General features: G+C 36.8%; 1 protein-coding gene and 1 long non-coding RNA gene across 2 annotated transcripts in view; one reads left to right on the plus strand and one right to left on the minus strand.

Annotated features, from left to right (window-relative positions):
- Positions 1 to 9,290, minus strand: part of LOC115631100 — a 118,294-nt gene extending 109,004 nt beyond the window's left edge. The window contains exon 1 of the mRNA XM_030527754.1: positions 9,141 to 9,290. The gene's annotated coding sequence lies outside the window, so the exon portion shown is untranslated. The remainder of the gene's footprint in view (positions 1 to 9,140) is intronic.
- A 3,332-nt stretch (positions 9,291 to 12,622) lies between these two features.
- Positions 12,623 to 12,931, plus strand: LOC115631938. The gene is made up of 2 exons (XR_003996249.1): positions 12,623 to 12,676; positions 12,743 to 12,931. It is a non-coding gene; the product is annotated as an uncharacterized LOC115631938 (long non-coding RNA).
- The last annotated feature ends 266 nt before the right edge of the window (positions 12,932 to 13,197 follow it).

The following is a 13,197-nucleotide window of genomic DNA, read 5'->3' on the forward strand; positions in this document are numbered from 1 at the left end:
TTATCCCACACTTTGCTTGAAATATGCGCCAAAATTATTACAAATTTAATTACATGACAAACTTTTAGAGCTTCTCAACTTTTGTGAGTGAAACACAAAAGAAGGTTAAAACTGTATGCATTCTTCTCCTATTTGCTGTTTGTGTATGTGTGTGTGTGTGTGTGTGCTTATGTGCGCGTAAAACTTTGCTTAGCTTTTGGGAGAACTGAAGCCACAAGAACTGTGCATATATTTCATGGCACACAGTGCGTATGATTGACATTAAAACATTAATTATGCAAACGCAGCAAGCACGAGACACAATCCGCATGAGCATAAAGAGTGGAAGAGTTTTGTGGCACAAACTTTATTTGTATTTGTGAAACTTAGCTGCGACAAATAAAAAATAACAAATTGGTGCTGACTGCATCCACCAGCATTGCTGTAAAATGTGAAAGGAAATTTATATCCAATGGTAAACTTTAAAGAAATGTAAAATTTGAGAAACAGCCATAAAGAGCTGTCCGGTTCTGCATCAAGGTCATGCATATTTCACTATCTTTTCGGTTTATATTTCACTAACAGTTTTTTTTTTCAACTTCATTTTCAAATATATTATATTTCTAAAGTGTTAATAAAGGCCCTTCTTTGCGATATATTAACGTACGATTCTCCCCTAGATTATTTATAATTGTTTAGTATTTCTTTATGAACATTTGCTTTCAATGTATTTGTATTTTTTATGTTAGAAATTTGGGCATAACACAGAGTTAAGTTTTACAATAGACCGGCACACTTCAAGACGTTTAAATTTGTAAATATTGTACATATAGGGAAATATGAACGTATCACATAACTAGAAAGATTAGGTGTAGCTTAACTCATTTAGTCTGATGTTTGATGGGGCGATCTTCGGAGGTGCCTGATATGCCGTACCTCCCGGTTGGCGGTATCATAATTTTGTAAATCGTCTTTTTCTTTAAAAGAGTGAATACCTTGTGTCGATAGCCTTATTTTTCCTCTTAGTATTGAAAAGTTGTGTCGCGTTGTTTTTCATCTCTAATCGTCTGTATCCACCACTTTGAGAATCCATTCATTTATTATTCTCATGGGCCGTGTAAATATTTGGACAAAAGTCCGGCTATAACCATTATCAGAGCGTTATCAAATGTGGCCCCAACATTCACCCTTTCCATGTCGAATTCTAATTAAGTACTCGTAGTATAAAAATATATTTTTTAGTCAGCCCTTTTTGTCTATTTAGTGGCCCTCAAGTGACTGACGTAAGACATTAACTTCCACTGACTCATTCCGTATATGTATACATGATTACGGCGGCGATCAGCGTCGAAAGTTTTAATTGCATGGCGTATACAATTGATTTAAGATGCTCTTGCTGTTGTTGTTGTTGTGGTTCCTGTGTTGTTCGCATTCACATTTATTTATGCAGTTGGCCCCTTCATTAATATGTCAGACGACTCTCGTCCGCATTGTGTGAGGCCTAAATGGACGCAGCTCGGTGCGTTGTAATCAGCAGCTGATGAACAGCAGCGCGGCTTATGCTGATTGACAGGCAGAGACAGCTAGGCGAGAGGCCATCTGTCCATCCGACTGTCCAATCAACAAGCGGCGTCCCCGGCGCCATCGCCGCTACTATCAAGGGCATTAAAGTTGGCAGCGACTCGCATATTTTATTTATGAGAGACAAACTCTTTCCGTTGGATGCCCAAAATGTCTGCCCTGTCGTCTGTCTGACTGTCTGTCTGTCTGTCTGACTTGGGCCGCCTGATTGCCGGCCGTGCGGCTCAAGCTTCAATTAAATGCAGAGATTTTCCAACTGCTTTTGGGAGTTGCTGTTTTTAATTATATTTCAAAAGTTGATTGTACCAGCAGCACCCAGTTGTGGGATGGGCGTGACAGACACTGGAGGCGTGGCATTTAATTGTCGACATTCAGATGCCAAACAAGCGAAATAATTTCAATATCAGCTTGAGTTGTTTGTATCCCAGTATGCGAATATGAACGGCGCTGCACACCTCATTGCTTGCCACAACAGCGGATTGTGGCACACAGGGTTAATTGCCGTCAGGTATTTGCAGTTTAATTAAAATACCGTTCTACGACCCCTTTGCTTACATTTGGAGACGGCTCTTATATAATGTACTCTTAACTACAACTTAACTAGTTTTGCAAGGATATCATACAACAAGGCTCTATGTTCGACTTGTTTTGCATAACATCGTATCGGTTGATTGAATAAATACGCTTAGCCTAACCTAAAGGTTCCTAGAGGCCTACTTATTGCTTCCCACACAAGCAATTTTGTATAAGAAACAATTTGATTTTCTACAGAAAATGTTCGGAAATCCTTGAACAGGACATGATTACAGTGCACGAGCCTTCCATGGAAATCCGTTCAAACATAGAATTAAGATATGAAACCATTGTAGTCGTTTCTTGGAAAGCAGTCTTGAGCTCTTGCACGCAAATTCGATATTAAAGTATTCGACCGATTTTGCCTTTTCAAAAATGGCTTCCCGTTGGTAAAATAATTTAAATTGGGACAATTTTGATGAATATGAATATTTTAATAGGACTATAATGCTTAATTATTAATACTGTGTATAAAGAAAAGTGTATCAACTTCAGAGATGATTGAGTCGATTATCTTAGCAGGCAGTTAAAAACAAATATGTGCAAACTACTTTTCAGTATTTATTCGTATGGAGGTATATTCAGAGACTTTGAATAATCTATTTACCATTATTGAATCCGATTAGGTTAAAAGCCTAAGAATTTAAAGTTAAAAACATATATCTGCAAATTACTTTTTAGGAATTTAGTCGTATTTACCATTATTGAATCTGATTATGCTATACTGTAATAGCATAAGAAATCATCAAATTAAGTAGTCTTTATTTATATATTTGTTAAAAAGTTTATGCTCTTTATGTTGATGACATCATCAGTGAATAAGTGTAGCTGTTCAGGTTGAAAAAATAAATATAAACGTTGTTCGAAAGTTAATTTAAATCAAAGTCTAGATAAATAAATAAATATTTGTTAAACAAACCAAGTACAGTTGTATCGATCTTTTCGAACATAAAAGTAGTAGAGTGAGTGTTCAGAGAGGAGCTAAATTTTTTCTGCGTTGCATTCTACCTAATAACAGTATCAATTATAATTTGCATAATTAAATCAGACAATTGACGCGCACATGCAATGACCCTCCTCCCCCCCTATATCCAATTATTAAGTCGAATCAGCCCCAACGCTGTGCCTATTCGGAGACAAGATTCGCATTCTCGGTTATCAAATATGAAAATGTTGCAAGCAATGACTTCATTAAATATTTATAGGTTTGCATGAAATTTTCACAAGTAATTGAAACAAGAGAAAGGCATTTATTTTGAGCCACGGCCGCTTCAAATTTTAATCAACTCAATTATGCAACATTTACGGTTGACAATTTTCCGCAAAATGCTCGGCGCACTGCCGCCTCGCCGAAGTGGCAAGGGGATGGTGGTGGTGGTGGTGGTGGTGGTGGTTGTTGGTGGGTGGAGAGTGAAGCATAAATTAATTTTGCATTTCTGCTTTCAATTAAAAGGAAAAAGGACTGAGCAACGAGGCTATACTCGTATATGTAACTACTCGTATACGTGTCATGAGTTGTAAGGCAATACAACGAACGAATGTTTGCCGGCACTTAAGCTGCCAACTAGTGGGTGGAAATAAGAAAAAGGGGAAAGCAATGGAAAACCAATGCCGGCCACTCAAATGTCAAATGTTTGTCCATTCGCTGCCTGTTTCTATCTGTCCTGCTCTCAGCACTCTGTCCGGTAACACTATAAAGCCATTTTGATATAAATTTTAGAGAATGTCTTCTTCGTGCTTCCCGTTTGGAACTTTTCTAAAATATACTACACATACGAGTATAGTGTATGTGCCATAGAACAACATCCGCCTGTCACACACTCTGAACTGACTTTATTGTTTTTTTTTTTGAGAGGGAAGAGTGTGCAGCCGACTGTCCATGGCATGACCTCACATGTCGTTGTTTGTGAAACCCAATATTTCTATTTGGGCTTGACGCGACTGTTTGTCTATGCAAATTAGGTTTGTCATATTCGTATTATTGTAATGCGGCATATGTTGAACAGCGATCGGAAAGAAAAACTTCAACTCGCATTAATGAAAACATTTGTGGTAAACATTTAATTTTTATTTAGCCGCTAGATTAAGCAGAGGAGCCTTTAAAACTGTTATTGCTGAGTTGAATTGTTAGTCTGTGGCAGTCAAATGGATAAGTTCTATAGCAAGTAACGCTCAATTTATTAAATTGTTGCTTATTTTGACAAGCATTAAGCATTTCAAACTGGATATTGGATAACAGCATGCTTTAAGTGGAATACAAACAAAGGAAAAACACCGTAGAATGCAATATGTTTTGCTGTAGCTTCTGATTTGCCTCGCTTTTATTCTATGTTTTTTACCTAAGCCTAGCAGTCCAGAAGCACTATAAGTACTTGGAAGATGATTTGTACGGTTTGGAAAAGGGTTTCATTGGGTTCAGCAGCCTACATTGGATTAATCTTCCAAGCGCATTGGCCTAACACAATGGAAATTGTTAAATTTCTTTAATATATTCCTCGGAAATTTAAAAATATTTATAGTTATAGCACAACATTAAAAACTTAAAGGATCCTTTCCATACTATATATCTTCTACGAATATATTTACTATTCGCGAACCACACAATAATTGACATAATGAAGTCTATAAAATACAGCCATCTACACAGCATTATAGAAGGGTACGGCGGAGATATTGAATGCAAGATTTAAAAAGGCAAAATTATTTTGTAGGTTTTCACTATTGCGATCTATTATGAATTATTTCTAAGTTGCGGACAATCACTTTTGGAATTGCATCTTCAGCGCCATACTCTATTTATTTAACAGTTGTTTTCGATTCATCTATGATTTGCTTTCTGGTTAGCTTAATGCTTTTAGACTTAAATTGTAAGCTTCGATCTCTGCAAATGCTCTTTATTACTTCTGCAATTTAAATAATTCGTCGCTGCTTTTAAAAGTTAAAATGTTTTCTCTGTCTTTTTAAAATTTGCCTTCTATTTAAATAATTTTCTTAAATTCTTGCAAGTATTTAGGCAACATTTGCGTAGTTATAATTATGTGATAATTTTCTTTATTTATTAATTTTAGATCTAGTACCACACTGTTCCACATTTGTCAGTCAAATGCAAGCTGTGTCCGCTTTTCCCCCTTTTTTTCTTTTTTCGCTAGCAGGGTTTTTTCAGCTTCAAGGCTAGAATTTTTTGCATAAATTGCGGGTCGTTGCCTGACAGCCACATCTACAGCAACAACAGCAACAACAACAACAACAACAGCAGCAGCAGCTGAAATCAAATAAAACAAAAGCAGCAAAAGCAACAGCAACAGCAACAACAAAGTGCGACAACATTTGCATGCTGACTTGAAATTCTTCTCATCGTGCTCGTCATCATCATCAGCAACGTGCTGCCTGCTCCTGCCAGCCTGCCAGCCCGACAGCCTGCCTCTTGTTATTGTTGTAAAAATTTTTATTTATCTTATAATTATGTAAATGAACACTCGCACATAGCCGCACAGCAACACCAAGCGCATGTGTGTGTGTGTGGGTGTGTGGGTGTGTGTGGCTGTGCTTTTTGCTTTGCATATTTTATGGCGCAAGTACGAGTCACATTTGCCAACTGATTTTTGTCAACTCCGGCATAACTGCCATGGCTCCTGGCATTTCCACAGCTTGAACTGTTGTGGAATATTTCTGTTGTAGTTGTTGTTGTTATTGTTGTTGGCACTGTGGCTTTAACTGCTGAGGCTGCCAAATATTTTTCGGGCTGTTGCTTTTCTAGTTTTGTACGAACTTTGTTCGCATTGCCGCTGTTGGTTATTATTGTTACTTTTTGTGGTTTCTGTTTTGTTATTTTGGGCTACAAAAATAACAAATCAAATTATTATACAAAGGCACAAAAGTTGCTATACCCAAAGCGCATGGCTATAGCCCAGCATTGGGTTCAGAAAGTTTTCAATTAACAAGCTCTCAATTATATGAACATGCGCATATATTTGTTGCTTCATTTATTCATTCATTCATGCACAACAACGAGTAATTAGCTCAGACACAACAAATTCAAATCACATTTTAAAGTAAAATAGGTACAATGAATTTAATTTCAGCGCAAAAAGGTCCAATTGGCTTATGCGCTTTTGTTGTTTTCCAATAAATCAGCCGCAAAGGTATTCGTCGCACACATAAGAATTTAAAGGCTCTGTTCAGACAGAGAAATAAATTTACAGAAACTCAATGCAGTGCCTGTCAAATAAATGCTCCGTAGTTTCCATTGTAGGATTTTTTAAGTCGCAAAACGTTGTTTGTTGAAAACCAAGATAACGATTTTTTATGGCCCTCTGTTTATGTTTTAGATTCAGTTTCGATCGCCATGTCGTTATAAAATATTAGCAGAAGGTAGAATATAGACGCCTTAACCTCAATTAATTTAGCAGGCAATATACAACTTGGTAATAAATCTACCGATTAAATTTGTCTCACTAAATTGAAACAAATTTGCATTTATTACATTCTACATTATTATTATTATTGAAGAAATCTCTGGATCTTAAATCAGTTTCAGTATCTCATATTTGTATGTTTGCCTCTTACATCATTCAGTGAAAAATTCATTTTGTTACAGACTTTCATCGCTTTTGAAATTTTAAGTAAATTTGAATACATATGTTATTCGTTATTCTTAGCTACTTTTTGGTCATTTTGTAGGCTTTCATTGCTGCTAAAAGCTTTGGTAAATTGTGATATAAATTGAATAAACATGATAAATATAACTAAATCATGCAAAATATTATCTGTAGGTCTTCTTCTAAGTAGGCCTGGGTTAAATATTTCGAAAGTGTTCGTCGATTTCTGTAGCATTTCATTTGTTAATAGCCATTCATTGTCCAGTGTTGGGCAAGAACATAAACTTATTTCTGATTGCAGTCATTTCAGATAGAACTGATGGTAAAATGTGTTAAACTACAGGCAGAAACATTCTCGAATTCTTCTAAGTAGGCCGGGGAGATTGGAGGAGTCCTTCAAACAGCAATGGGTTAAATATTTCGAAAGTGTTCGTCGATTTCTGTAGCATTTCATTTGTTAATAGCCATTCATTGTCCAGTGTTGGGCAAGAACATAAAATGAAATGAAACAAAATTTGCTAACTATAGGCAGAAACATTCTCGAGCTCTTTTTTCATTAAGAAAGCTCGTTTGATATTGTTCATCAAACATGCCAATCAAATTTGTCGCCGCATACCTTCAAATCTTTTCTGCCTGTCTGATTATTCCTTTAGAAGGGAAAAAAACCGTGAACGTTTTTAAAAATTCGGGATGCAAATGCAGTGTGTGGGTAGGTAGGCGGGCGGGAAGCTGAGCCGAACATGGCAGCTGGACACTACAGAGTCGGCGTCAGTCATTTGGGAAATCCACATCGCATCTACATCATTTCAGTTTAGACATTTCGGCCAGTGTGTGTGTGTGTGTGTGTGCGAGTTTGTTGCTGTTGTTGGCATCGTCCTCGTTCTCGTCATCGTCTTTGTCGCCATTTCAAACTGATTTTCGTGTTGTCCCTTTTGGCGTAATTCAAAGCTTTCAAGCTTTGCTTGCTTTTGATGCCGTCCCTCCGTTGGTCCTCGCTTTTTTCCACCCAAAATTAGGCAGCCGACTCAAATGCAGCCTCCGTCGCTCATTTGTGTACGATGTTGTTGCTGTTGTTGCTGTTGTTGTGTTGTGACATGTCGTTTTTATGGGATTTTGTTACTTTTGGGTTGCTGCTCGTTTCACTGCCGGCTGCGGCTCTTATTCGATTCTTTACAAAATGATTTCACTATTTTCTTCTCTTTTTATTTTGTGAAATAAGATATTTATTTGCTTCTTAGTCGGTTTTTGGTTGCCTTGCCAGCAAATTGACAAATAAATTGTCGATGGGCTGTTCCGCCAGCCCGTTGCTCGTTTTGTCGATCGTCCCATGGTCCAATCGTCCTTAGTAAGGTCCGGTGCAGAGGAGTCAATTGTATGGCCTCAGAGAGCCTCATGAGTAGCTTAGGGCTTACAGCATTTGTTTGCTTTCGTGCGGTGCCTCATGTGGGGCTGTGAATTCATTGTACATTTCCCCAGCAGTGCAAATTAATTTGCAAAAATCTCAAAAGCAAGGTAGCTATTCAAAATGTCGAATGTTTGCAAAGGCAAAAAATTGACAGTATTGAAATAATGAGAGGAAACGATAAGAGCTGGATGAAGAACTAATAGAAAAGTCACTGGATGCGCTTTGAACTATAATGCCAGTTGAATAAATGGCAGTAGTCGATTCAATAATATAGGCACGCATTTCAATCATATGCCGATAAATTGCCGGGAGTTAAAGCAGTTAACGCTTTTATAAGTTTATTTTAATACAAGTGGTTCTGTAACCTTTATTTGTAAAGTGGCAAGCGTAAAATGAAGCTTTAATTCAATTTAAAAAATATAAAAGAAGTCTAAGAACAGTCCGCCAAAGTGATCGGAACTGTTTTATTCTAAAATAAACATGATGTATACAAGAAATATTTAATAAAAAATTTATTTCCTTCCACAATTGCGCGCTAAAAACTTAATTTAATTTAATTTAAGTCCAGCCACAAATGAGAGTCGAACAAAAATGCAAGTTACATTAAATGTTTTTCAGTTGCTTTAAAGAATATATGTAGATTGTAAATTGTGGAAACTCGATTACTAATAATAATACTTTTTACTTCAATTGTTAAAACAATTATTATAATTATAAAATTCTAGCTTATTGCAATATAACTCCACTCCACTCTATAACTTATATTAAGATTTTCTTAGATGTTGTTAAGAGTTAAGAGTCTATTATATGGCTTTTTTCGAATTGAAAGTTTTTAGACCTGTTAGGCCCACTTTATTGGTCCCCGCCCACGTTTTTTAAAAGTACAGCTTCTAAATGATTTTTTATAGAGCGCGCTCCAAATAATTATCGCTTAATGATGTGTAATGGCAAACAACCCAAGCAACAAGAACAAAACAAATTTGGTAGACGGAGCAACAACTTACCATAAATTTTCTGTTTTTGGCACGAGAGAGAAACTTTTGCAGGCCCAGCACCAGCTACCAACTACCAGACAAAGGCAGGACTTGGACTTGCCTGCAGTTCAACGAACCTCCGACGATGGATGCAGTTGTTTATTTTCGCATGCATTTAAGCATCATTTGCCATTTTGCCAAGTTGGCGCTCGCGAAGCCTGAAAAGAGCGAAATTGAAAATGGAGAAAATTCAATTTGTTGCTGAGCACAATTTATGAGTTTATCAGTTGTAATTGCAATGCGATTGAGTTATATGCCAGCTTATAGCGTAATTTACATTTCATTCTCGCATAATTTATGGCGGTGGCTTAACTTCGAGCAGCCACCCCTTAATTGGAGGGCCACTTGGTGGCGCTCTGTAAAAAACTCAATTAGAGTTGCTAATTAATTTATTGTATTTGCTTAAACCATGCACGCCACAAACTCATTAAGTTGTCACATGTAATCAGCGCCCCCCAGTTGCCTGAAACAAGCTGATGGGGAAAAATAAAGCAAATAAAATAAAAGTGCCGCACTCTACCAAAACTAAAACTAAAATTGAAACTAACTGACCAGAGCGAGCCATGGACAAGGGTGGGGCGATGGCCATGGAGTCAGTCAACAAACTTTTGTCGAAGCTTTTTGCTAAATTTAAACTGTCACATGTACGCGCGTGTGTGTGTTTGTGTGTGTGTGTGGGTCCCTCTCTCTTTTTCTCTGTGTGTGTGGGGATGTGGAGGAGTTGTTGCAACTTTTAAGTGAGTGACTTATTTTTTTTATTATTCCCATTTTTTTTGGTCTGCAAACTACAGACACCGTGACGACGACAAAGCTACCAACTTCATGGGCGTTCTCTACTAAAACCGATCGTCCAACAACTAGTTTTAAACGTGGCGTTCAATAATATGTGGACTTTGTGCGGCAGGCTGCAAGATCCCCTAAAAACAACTTAAATTAAAGCTGAAAACCCTATAATGCTAGATAGGTTGAACCTTACAGAGTCAGCTTTCTAGTTAAAATAATGAAGCTTCGCCGAACGTCATTTATTTATACTCTAACTTTTAATGCTAGTTCCCCTTCTAATTCCAATGAATGTAGGCTTTTTTTAGGGCAGTTAACTATAGAAAAATATCGAAACGCTTTTACAACTTCCACCAGTCATGTACGATTCTGCACATCTGATCGTTTCGTATTCTCGTACAAGTTTTTTTGGAAGAAACAATTTATTTATGGAATTTAAAGCAAACAAAAAGTCTTTTAAAAAACATTTTAAAAATTAGTTAAAGAAATAAAATAAATGAAATAAATTAATTAATACAAATATATGGTACGTTTATATGTACAAGTGTCTATTCAATATTGCCTAAAGGAAAGCTAAAAAATGAAATAATTTCACAAATATCTGGGGCTGTCTGACGTCCATAATGCCTGTCGAGGGAAAGCATTGACTCTCTTCTATGTACGAACTTCGCCTGAGCACACATCTCAAGCCCCCTTAACTGGTTTTATAGTAACGTCAACAATCTTCAGTTATTGCCCGCCAAAATCTCACTTCCTTCTTGGATATTTTATTCAGATTTTATAAGTACATTTTAAAGATATGGTGTGGGCAGCCTCTTATATTAAACAGCTTCGCTATTTCTACTGACTGTGTTTTTCTTTTTGTCATTGTTATTTTTACAAAAATGCTGCAATTAATATTTGATTGCCTTACTTCAATTGCAATTTGAAAAGCATTCATACACATATGTACATACTTATCTGAAGCCTTGTGAAAAATGTAAACTAACGGTTTCCCATTCATTATTTCGACACGAAATGGATATCACAAATGATATATGAATCTTGCTCGCGCTACTATGTTTTTTTCTGCTCGTCAGCATGTTTTTTGCATTCAGCTTTTATATTCGCTTGCTGTGCATGAAACTGACTTTCAGAAACATGATATGATAGCCTCCTCTTTATATTTTAAAATATAGATTACTGGCAAAAAGTTGGCGAACAAGTGTCGTTTACCTCTGACATGAGCGACGAACATTTTGTAGTTGGTTTTTGAACACGTACTGGGGAGGGGAGGGGGCTGTAGTTGGTCGGATGGGTAACAGCTGTCGATTGCAATTAAAAACTCGAACATTTTTACAACTACAATATGGTAGTGCTCCCAACAGGTATAGTCGCATATTGAACCACTCACTCGGCTTGGCACCACCCCCCTCTAGCCTTAGTGGAGTGAGTGGCACGCGTAATACTCTTGGCAGACGTGTCCATTCGACTTCATCATCATGTCGATGGCAGCCACAAAATGTTGCCTGCCACGACTCCATGGATAATTTTGTCAAAATGCAACTCAGGACCGTTCGATATGATGCGGTGTGTGCGAGTGTGTGTGTGTGTGTGTGTTAGTATGTCTGTGTGTGTGTGTGTGTGTACTGCATATTGATGACGTGATTTGCATTTGAATTTGCGGACATGATGGCGTCGCCGACGCTGGCAACCAAAATGCGTTCTTATTCTTCTTATTACTGTTGTTGTTGTTGTTATTGTTGTTTGTGCATATTGCGTTTGCAGTTCTCACACGTCGATGAAATTGTTTCCAAGCTACTACCTACCTCGCTTATTGTTCGACATCGTCCCAACCAAATGCCAATGCTCGTAGTATTGGACGCCATCATTCATTTGCGCGTTCGCGCCTCTTGCCAGTGAATTTGTTTTTTAACCAAATGCGGTTAATTGGCAGAAATGTTTTGCATGCAATTCTGTTGCATAATTCGGCTGGTTGTTGCTATTGTTGTTGTTGTTGTTGTCAAGCCCGATATTGGCGCATAATTACATCGCCTTGTTTATGCCCGTCCGTTATGGTTGTTTGCCCATTGCCAGCTGCATCGGACATGGACATGAACTGGCTATGAATTCGTTAACGTGTTTTTGGCATAAAATTAGCGCCAGTTTTGCAGAAATTTCTATGCGTACTTCGCTGTTATGTAATCAAATAGTTATGCAATATTTGCGGCCAAATAAATAACCACGGAAATAATTACGCCCTACAGATAATTTATTTGAATATTGCTCAACTTTTGAATCTTTGACAGACTGATTGGATTATATTAATTGGAGCAAAGCTGTCCATCTATAACATAGCATATTATATACTAGTCTATACACTTGTGTGTGTTAATATAAAATACTGTTCGCTTGTCGCATCGAATTATGAACAAAGTAGTTTTGGAACATCGATATCAGTGTCATTTAAAAAAATATCAGTAGAATGTTAAATAATTCTTGAACAAATTTTCTGCCTGTACTTATAGTTTTTATCAATTATCATACTTGTAGATCGTAAAATACAAAGTCCATTGGCATTTCGTTTTTATTTAAGAATCCTGTAAAGGTTGAGTAAAGAACAAACTTTCGCAGCGGGTAAGTCCTTCGCTCTTTGGCTTGACTCCTTGAATGAAACCTAATATTTACATATTGCAGATTCTCCTTAACAATTCTGTGAGTTTGCTTTTGCTTAAAAAAAGAGAAAGGTAAGTATTTTTAAAGGAAGCTACCAAACGGCTTAAGAATGAATCTGAATTTTATGATTTTTTTAGATGGATGTTGGACTAATGGCTGCCTACTGCGAGGAGCATATCCTCGTTATTATGGCAATCTTTTGTATTTTTGTTACGTGTTATATTTGTCCCAAATATTTGACATATCTGCTAACTGGCTATTTTTAACAAAAAGAGCTGAGTCCATTTTTATTTAAATATAAAGCTAATATTGTTATGTTTTCGTGATATACATGCTTTTAAATTTGTCTTTTTTGAATGGTATCTGCTTTATAGTGAAGCTCTCTCTCATTCTTAAGACAGTATATAGCCTTTGGCATGCAAATTTTTCATCTATTTGCTAAACTATTCAAAAATCTTGGCAGCTGAATTGAAAATGCAGCGAGAAAATAAACAAATTAAAGAAGAGATGTCAACGCTACGCCAAAACTTGTTGACTGCCGTTGAAATCAAGTAAAAGAAATTATAAAACGCAACTTGTGTGACAGCAATGA

Source organism: Scaptodrosophila lebanonensis, unplaced genomic scaffold (assembly GCF_003285725.1).
Source record: "Scaptodrosophila lebanonensis strain 11010-0011.00,11010-0021.00 unplaced genomic scaffold, SlebRS2 tig00001412-arrow-pilon, whole genome shotgun sequence".
NCBI lineage: Eukaryota > Metazoa > Arthropoda > Insecta > Diptera > Drosophilidae > Scaptodrosophila > Scaptodrosophila lebanonensis.